The sequence below is a fragment of the Colobus angolensis genome, unplaced genomic scaffold, assembly GCF_000951035.1.
Source record: "Colobus angolensis palliatus isolate OR3802 unplaced genomic scaffold, Cang.pa_1.0 Scaffold91, whole genome shotgun sequence".
NCBI lineage: Eukaryota > Metazoa > Chordata > Mammalia > Primates > Cercopithecidae > Colobus > Colobus angolensis.
This window is the reverse complement of record NW_012123043.1, coordinates 4,066,042-4,073,699: the sequence shown is the minus strand read 5'-3', so window position 1 is coordinate 4,073,699 and position 7,658 is coordinate 4,066,042.

Here is a 7,658-nt window from a genome sequence, read left to right as displayed (position 1 = left end):
TGCTCTGGGCCTGACTCAAAGCAAACACGTGGGTGCAGAAGGCCCGTGGGAGGAGGAGGTGGGGCCCACTCAACATACCTAAGCCTGTGGCCCTCTACGAGGGGCAGAAGAGCCAACCAGAGGGTTCCTGGAGGTCATCGGGTTCCTCCTTCTGCTTCCAGGCAGGAACAGACCTAATTCATCTCCTGTGAGGATGGAGCAAGAGCAAATATAGGCATAGATACATCCAGAGCTCAAGGATTGAGAGGCCCTGTGGACAAGGGGAAGGAGAGCTTGGGGGTGGGAGAGGGATCTGTGAAAGTGTCTGTTGTAGCCAAGAATGCGGCCTGGGGGTGAGAGGCCTGGCCTCTGGAGAGCCCTGATTCTACTCCAGTCCTCTCTCACCATGGAGGGTCGACACCACCCAGCCTGGACACAACGCTAGTAGAGCTGGGAGCTGGGGCCTGCCACTGAGTAACAGCTCACACATGTAGCACACTTATGTGTCAGGCACCAGCATGTGCACCTTAATTCATTTAACCTTCACAATAACCCTAGGAGAAAGGTACGGCTACTATTCTCATGGTACAGTGGGGAAAACTGAGGCACAGAGAGGTTAGGGACTTTTCATGATCACACAGCTAGTAAGTGGTGGGCCCAGGATTCAACCCAAGAAGTCTGTTAGAATCCATACTGTTACTATTTTAATAACAGCATCTCAATAATAGTAATATGTAATGTTAAATGCTTTATCTGAATTATATAATTGCGTTCTCACAAAAATGGTACATTTGTTAGCTCAAATTTACAGATGAGGAAATGGAGGCGTGGAGCGTTCAAGTAGCTCACTCCAAGTTACAGGGTTTGCTAGCTGCAGACTAGAGACCGGATCCCAGGTCACTCTGCCGTGGGGTTGCCCTTTTCTGAGAACAGACTGGCCTTAACAAAGCCCAACCAGCCACTTTCTTGGAAGGACACAGCTGGGGGTCAAGGGTCCTGCATGTGCACCCGGAGAGTCCCTACATCCCTAGTGAAGGGGAAACATTCAAAGGAGGTGCAAGTGACATCGAAATGGGCTAAGGTGAGGCCTTCTTCCAACATGGGATCCAGGCTGAGGGTAGAGGGATGGGTGCTACTTGGGGGATATCTGTTATTAATCAGCACACAACAGCTGGGTAGGCATCCCCTCTCTCTGCAGCTGGTGGAGATGGGCCTGGTGCTCCTCTCTGCTTGGTAGGAATGACCAGGGCAGGATGCCATCTGCTACACCCTTCCCTGTCCCAGAGCCCTTGGGGGACCAGCTGTTGCCCCCACCTTTCCCCACAAGGTGGCCAGTCCCCATGGGGCAAGGAGGCCAAGCTCAGCTGTGTGTCTGAGCCCACTCAGCAGCAGGCATGATCAGGGCAGGGCCCAGCGCTCAGGGCTGCTGGGGCTAAAGTGCCTTGCTGAAGGAGGGGCAGAGTTAAACATTAGCCACAATGGCCCCCCACGAAGTGAGTCATACTCCCCACAAGGCTCTGGGCTGGGCAGCCGGGGGCGGGGCGGGGGAGCTTCGTTCCAGGTGGGTGACCAAGCTGCGGAAGCCCGAGACAGTTCGCTGGGACCAGTGCTAATGGCAGCCTCTTCTCCTGACCCCCATCAGGTCTCTTTCCTCACATCCCCAAAGCTCGTCTGCCTGCGGGTCCTTCATTAAAGATGAGGGACAAGGGTTTTCTCTTCCTTCCAAGACATACTTCTAGGCTGGCCTGTGGGTCCCCTGAGACCAAGGCTGAGCAGGGTGAGCCTCGAAAGCCCCACAGCACTGGCCTAGAGCACTGTGGTCAATGTCTGAAGGACCAGAGAGGGAGAGTGACTTGCTTAAGGTCACAAACCTAACTGGAACTAGGAAGTAGGTCCCTAGACTCCCAGTCTGAGAAAATTGGACATTGACAGGGCTTTGGTTCCTGGCCAGAGGCAAAGGCCCAGGGACCCGAACAGGCTGCCCATCTCTGGCCTCAAGTCAGCACCCCAACTGGCTCCAGTGCCTCTCTCACTGGTTGGCACAGGCTGGGTAAGCCTGGCCCTTTGCCCTGGGTTCAGGAGAGAGGTATGGCCTTGCCTGGCAGTCAGGGGAGGTGTTCCAACCTGGGAGCCCCTGGGGCAGAAGTGTGTGTGTGAACGCTTGTGGCCACTCATCAGAAAGGGTGAGCGTGGTGTGTATGTGTGGGCATGCCGAATGCAGGGTGATGACCTGTCTGCCTGCCCTGAGTGTCACAGACACCTGGGTGTCCCCTGTATTAGTGCCTCCCAGATGCTCTTCTCCTGACTGGCTCTTTGTGACCCAAATTTCAACTGCTTCACCTCACATTGAGGAAACCAGGGCCACAAATGTAGTGAGATTTTCATAAAGCTAAATGTATTCAGTGGAAATTCCTCTGATCTAAAAGCATGCATGCCTTTATTTCATTACTGGAGTATTAAATTAGCCCTTACTTATGGAATAGGAGGACAGTAGGTGGCAATTGTTTTCTAACTCTCTTAGTTCACAAAATAAAATGGTGGTAGCACAATGTCAGTGTTTATATTAAACAATATTGTTAGTTTGTAAAAACCGAAAGCCAGGGAGTTTACCGTCCTGGATTCTTTAGGGTGTGGGTCTTAGCACTTCATTCAATTCTTCCCTTCCCCCAAGAGTGCCACAAGCATGACAGTTGCTCAGCTGAGACACATGAATGGGAACAGAACTGAAATGTCAGGATGTGACCTCGAGCCAGCTGGTTGGGGCTGGGGATCCCCCTAGATCTCCACTCTGTCCTCTCTGAGAAAGGAGAAGCTGCCCTATGAGCCTTTTTTTTCTGGGGGATTCCAGAGGTTGAACGTCTGTTCTGAGGCTCCTCAGAACCTCAAGGGAGGGGACGAGAGTGATGACCCCTTGCCCAACCACTGGCTGAAAGATCTTGAAATTCCCTGACTTTGACCAAGAAATTCCCAGTTGTGCTAAGCCCTGCCTGGTGGAATCTCCCTGGAGGAAGTAATCAGCACACATATACGTTTTTAATGTACATATAAAGAATCGTACAGTGAACACCTATCTGCCAACCACTCATTTTAAGAACTAGAATATTGCACATACTTTTGAAGCCCTCATGTGTCCCTCCCCCATTACAATCCCTTCCTCTCCACAAAGGTAAATACAATCCTCAATTTTGTGTTTGTTATTCTTTTGGTTCTCTTCATAATGTTACTATATATTTATGAATTCCTAATACATCATTGAGTTTTGAATCTTTTTGTAAACCTTACTCAACTGCATGCATTTTGCTTTTTCCCCTTCAGTGTTAAGGTTGTAAATTCATCCCTGTTGATAATTGTAGTTCATTCATTTTCACTGCCATGAAATGATGAAATGATGAAAACACCATTCATTCCCTTTCCTGCTGATAGACATTTAGATTTTTGCCACTGCCAATTGTGCTGATTTGAATATTCATGAGTCTCACATCTGGTGCTCATGTTCAAGAGCTTCTCTACCCAGGAGTGCAACTGTTGGGTCGACAAGAATGACATCCCCACCTTTGCTAGTTGTACCACTTACACTCGCATCAGCAACTATGAGCTGATGCTCATAGTTGGTTTCGGCAGATTCTGAAGACAAAGGATGCTGGATACTTAACCCCACCTGATCTCAGCTTCTTCCTGACCCAGCCTCCTAATGTTACTCTGGGCAGGGGCTCTCAGGCTATTTGGGTTTTCCTGTTCTTCCCAAATCAAGTTAGTGCAATTCTCTAAACCTTTATTAAGCACCAACTCTGCCAGGCATAGGGTTGAGGGGATACTGAGGCAAATAAGACATTCTTTTTCTTCTCAAGGCACCTACAAGATGCTTGGGGAGCCAGGACATGGGCACAGATAACTTGAACTCCAACCTCTCTGCTCACAAGGAGTCATTCCCTCCTTCTTCCTACTCAGTATGGGCCCTTCGGGACTACGGAAAACACAGTGCGAAGCTGTCTCCTGAGCTCCCTGACTCCAACAACCAACCATCTATTGGGCAGCTCCATCTAGCTGTCTTCAGGGACCTTAAATTCGAATGAATAGAGGCCAAGGATGCTGCTAACCATCTTACAATACACAGACAGCCCCCAACAACAAGGAATTATCAGGCTGAAATGACCATAATGCTGAGGCTGAGAAACTCTCGGTGGTCCAAAGTCACCCCTCCCCAGGTCCCCTGCTCTCACATCCCTGTCTCATCAATGGCACCTCATTCACCCAGTCCCTCCAGCAGGGAGATAGGAGTCACCTAGATTTCTCCTCCCTCACAAGCCATAGTCAATCAACTCAGTCCTGGCCACCCAGCCTTCCAAAACTCCTGCCAATACCTTCTCCTCCGCATCCTCCTGGTGCCCTTGCTCAGGGCCTTCATTTCTTTTGTCAACTATAAAAAATAGCCCCTGAAGCAGTCTCCCTTCCAGTGTGATCTCTCGTCACACTGCCTCCAAACCCTTCTCATTTTCTATATTCAACTTTATTCTACAGGATAAAGCCTGTTTTTTTGTTTTTGTTTTTGTTTTGAGACGGAGTCTTGCTCTGTTGCCAAGGCTGGAGTACAGTGCAGTTCAGTGGTGTGATCTCGACACACTGCAACCTCTGCCTCCTGGGTTCAAGTGATTCTTTTGCCTCAGCCTCCCAAGTAGCTGGGATTACAGATATGTGCCACCATGCCCAGCTAATTTTTTGTATTTTTAGTAGAGACGGGGTTTCGCCATGTTGCCCAGGCTGGTCTTGAACTCCTGACCTCAAGTGATCCGCCCACCTCAGCCTCCCAAAATGCTGGGATTACAGGCGTGAGTCACGATACCCAGCTAAGGCTGACTCACTCTTTAGCACAACACACAAAGTCCTTACTATCTGTCTCTAACCTTTCCTTTCAGCCTTGGAAGGGGCTCAGTGCTTCAAGCAAACTAGTCTTCTCTCTGTTCCACACACACCTTTCATGTTTATGTCCCAATGTCTTTGTTTATGCTGTATCCTATAGCTGGATGCCCTTACGCCCTTTCTGACAATTGAATTCCACTTACCCTTCAAGGCCCAACTTAGATGTTCTTTCTTGTGTGAAGACATCCCTAGTCCCTCCTGATGACATAATTTTCATTTTTAATCACAGCCTGACTTGAATGAGGCTTGGGGTATATGTGTGCTTGTGTATGTGTGTGTTCACCAGCATGTGTGTGTCTTCAATGATAGACTGAGAATGTCCTGAGGTCAGGAACTGAGTCCTTATCATCTTTGTGTCACTGAATGTCAAAGCCACTTGTTGATTATAGTGGATAGAACACATCCCAGAAAAGATGTGTTCAATTCATAACCTCTGGTACCTATGAATGTGACCTTATTTGGAAATAGGGTCTCTGCAGGCATAATCAAGCTAAAATGAGGTCATACTAAATTAGAGTGGAGGGATACTTGAACACAAACACAAGAGACACAGGGAGAACGCTGTGTGATGAGAGAGGCAAAGCTTGGAGTAATGCAGTTGTATGCCAAGGAGCTCTAGGAAGAAGCAAGGAAGGATTCTCCTTTGGAGCCTTTGGAGAGAGCCTGGCTCTGCTCACATCTTTTTTTATTTTTTTTTTGAGACAGAGTCTCGCTTTGTCACCCAGGCTGGAGTGCAGTGGTGGGATCTCTGCTCACTGCAAGCTCCGCCTCCTGGGTTCACGCCATTCTCCTGCCTCAGCCTCCTGAGTAGCTGGAACTACAGGCGTCCGCCACCATGCCCGGCTAATTTTTTTTTTGTATTTTTAATAGAGACGGGGTTTCACCGTGTTAGCCAGGATGCTCTCGATCTCCTGACCTTGTGATCCGCCCGCCTCGGCCTCCCAAAGTGCTGGGATTACAGGCATGAGCCACCACGCCCGGCCTCTGCTCACATCTTGATGGCACACTTCCAACCTTCAGAGCTGTGAGAGAGTAAATTTCTGTTGTTTAAAGCCACCCAGTTTGTGGCACTTCATCACAGGAGCCCCAGGAAATGAATGCACTGATCCAGCACCAAGTGCAGTAGCTGGCACTTAGAAAGTATCCCGTAAATGTACAATGTCTGCCCTCAAGGAACTTTCTGGGCACTAACATATATGGCATTCACTTTTCCTTACTTCTAGGGTTGTCCGCATACAAACTTTCCATGTCTTTGGGCTTTTATATCTGTAGGGAGGCTATTCAATTCTGGGCTTTTAGAAACCCCACTGTTCCCTGGCTTCATAAAGTGTCCATGGCATGACCAGGCTTCAGATGACTTCATAGGAGTATTTTTTTTCCCGTGTTGAGGTGTCACCACTGACCAGCCATGGGAAGAACATTCAGTAGGTCCCCAGGGAGACAGCAGCTTCCCTGACAGTGTCAGGCCCCAGGTCAGAGGATCCAGGGACCTAGACTATTGGGGTCCCCTCTTTCTCTTTTCCTGTAAACAGCAAACAGCTCCAGGGCCTGCCTTAGCCTCTGTTCAGAGCTCCCTGGGGCCTTGTCAACGTTCATCTGCTTACTCCAATGTCACTAGCAGGGAACTCATGCCATTTCCACAACCTGGAAGGAAGCAGAGCAAGGTATTATAACATCCACTCCACAGATGAGGAAACTGAGGGAGTTTGTTCCAAGTCACATAGTTCACAAATGTCAGAATCAGATCTCAAGTGTGCAAGTTACCAGTCCAGTTCTCATGTCCTAGACCTCATCCTGCCCCTCCTATGCCAAGAAGGAAGGCTCCCTGGAGGAGGGGGTACTTTGGGAGGGGGAATCTTAACAGGCTGGCTGTGTGTGTGTGTTTCCAGGCTTCTGCCCGGCAGCCAGCTTGCCCTTCACCATGAATCTCAGGGCTGGAGGGCCTGAGATGAGCACCAGAGAGAGGCTGAGGCTGGGCAGTTCCTACTCCAGCTCCTTTTCTATCTTCTCATCCTGGCGCTGGCGGCTGTGCTTCCTTCCTTTCAGGGCAGGAACTGCAGCTGTGCCTTGACCCTGTGTTTCAGATCCATCAGGGAAGATAAGATTCCCCATGCTCAGCACCTGACCTTCTCTTAGCCCACCTGACGCTGGTTCCTGGAAAGAAAGCACCTGGTTCTGCACCAGCCCAGATGGGCACATAAAGGGAGCCAGGTGGTGCCGGGGTGCCTGAGTTGTCTCAGGGTGCTCCAAAATTCGAGTCCTAGATATCTGTGTTTAATCTTTCCTCCGGGAAGAAAAACTGAGCTTCCTCTGCCCCTATTATACACCCTGCCACTCCAGCCAAAGTCCAGTATCAGAGAGCAAGGACAGTGCCTTTGACATATTTGTGCTTTCAGGCTGTGGGCACACAAATGTTTGCTAAATTGAGTCTAAGATTCTCCCTTTGGGTGGGGCTGGCTCTACCAGGGGCGTGTTTTATGTGCAGCTCAGAAAGCAAAGCCCCATTCACCTCAGCCAGGCCTACTGGGGCGGTGGGCCCGGGTGGGTTCTGAAGCCTGGGAGTGGGGAGGGCATTCTCTGGAAAGGGGCCCAGAAGGCGCGGGCGCTCCGAGATTACAGTACCTGCGCTAACTTTTCCGCTCGGCTTCTTGCTCTTGAGCTTCTCCGGGCTAAGTCGGGTTCCCGGCAGGGGTCCCCGCCCCCAGCCCAGCTCCCCGGCACCCGGGCCGCGACACAGCGCGGGGAGGCGGCCCAGCGCCAAG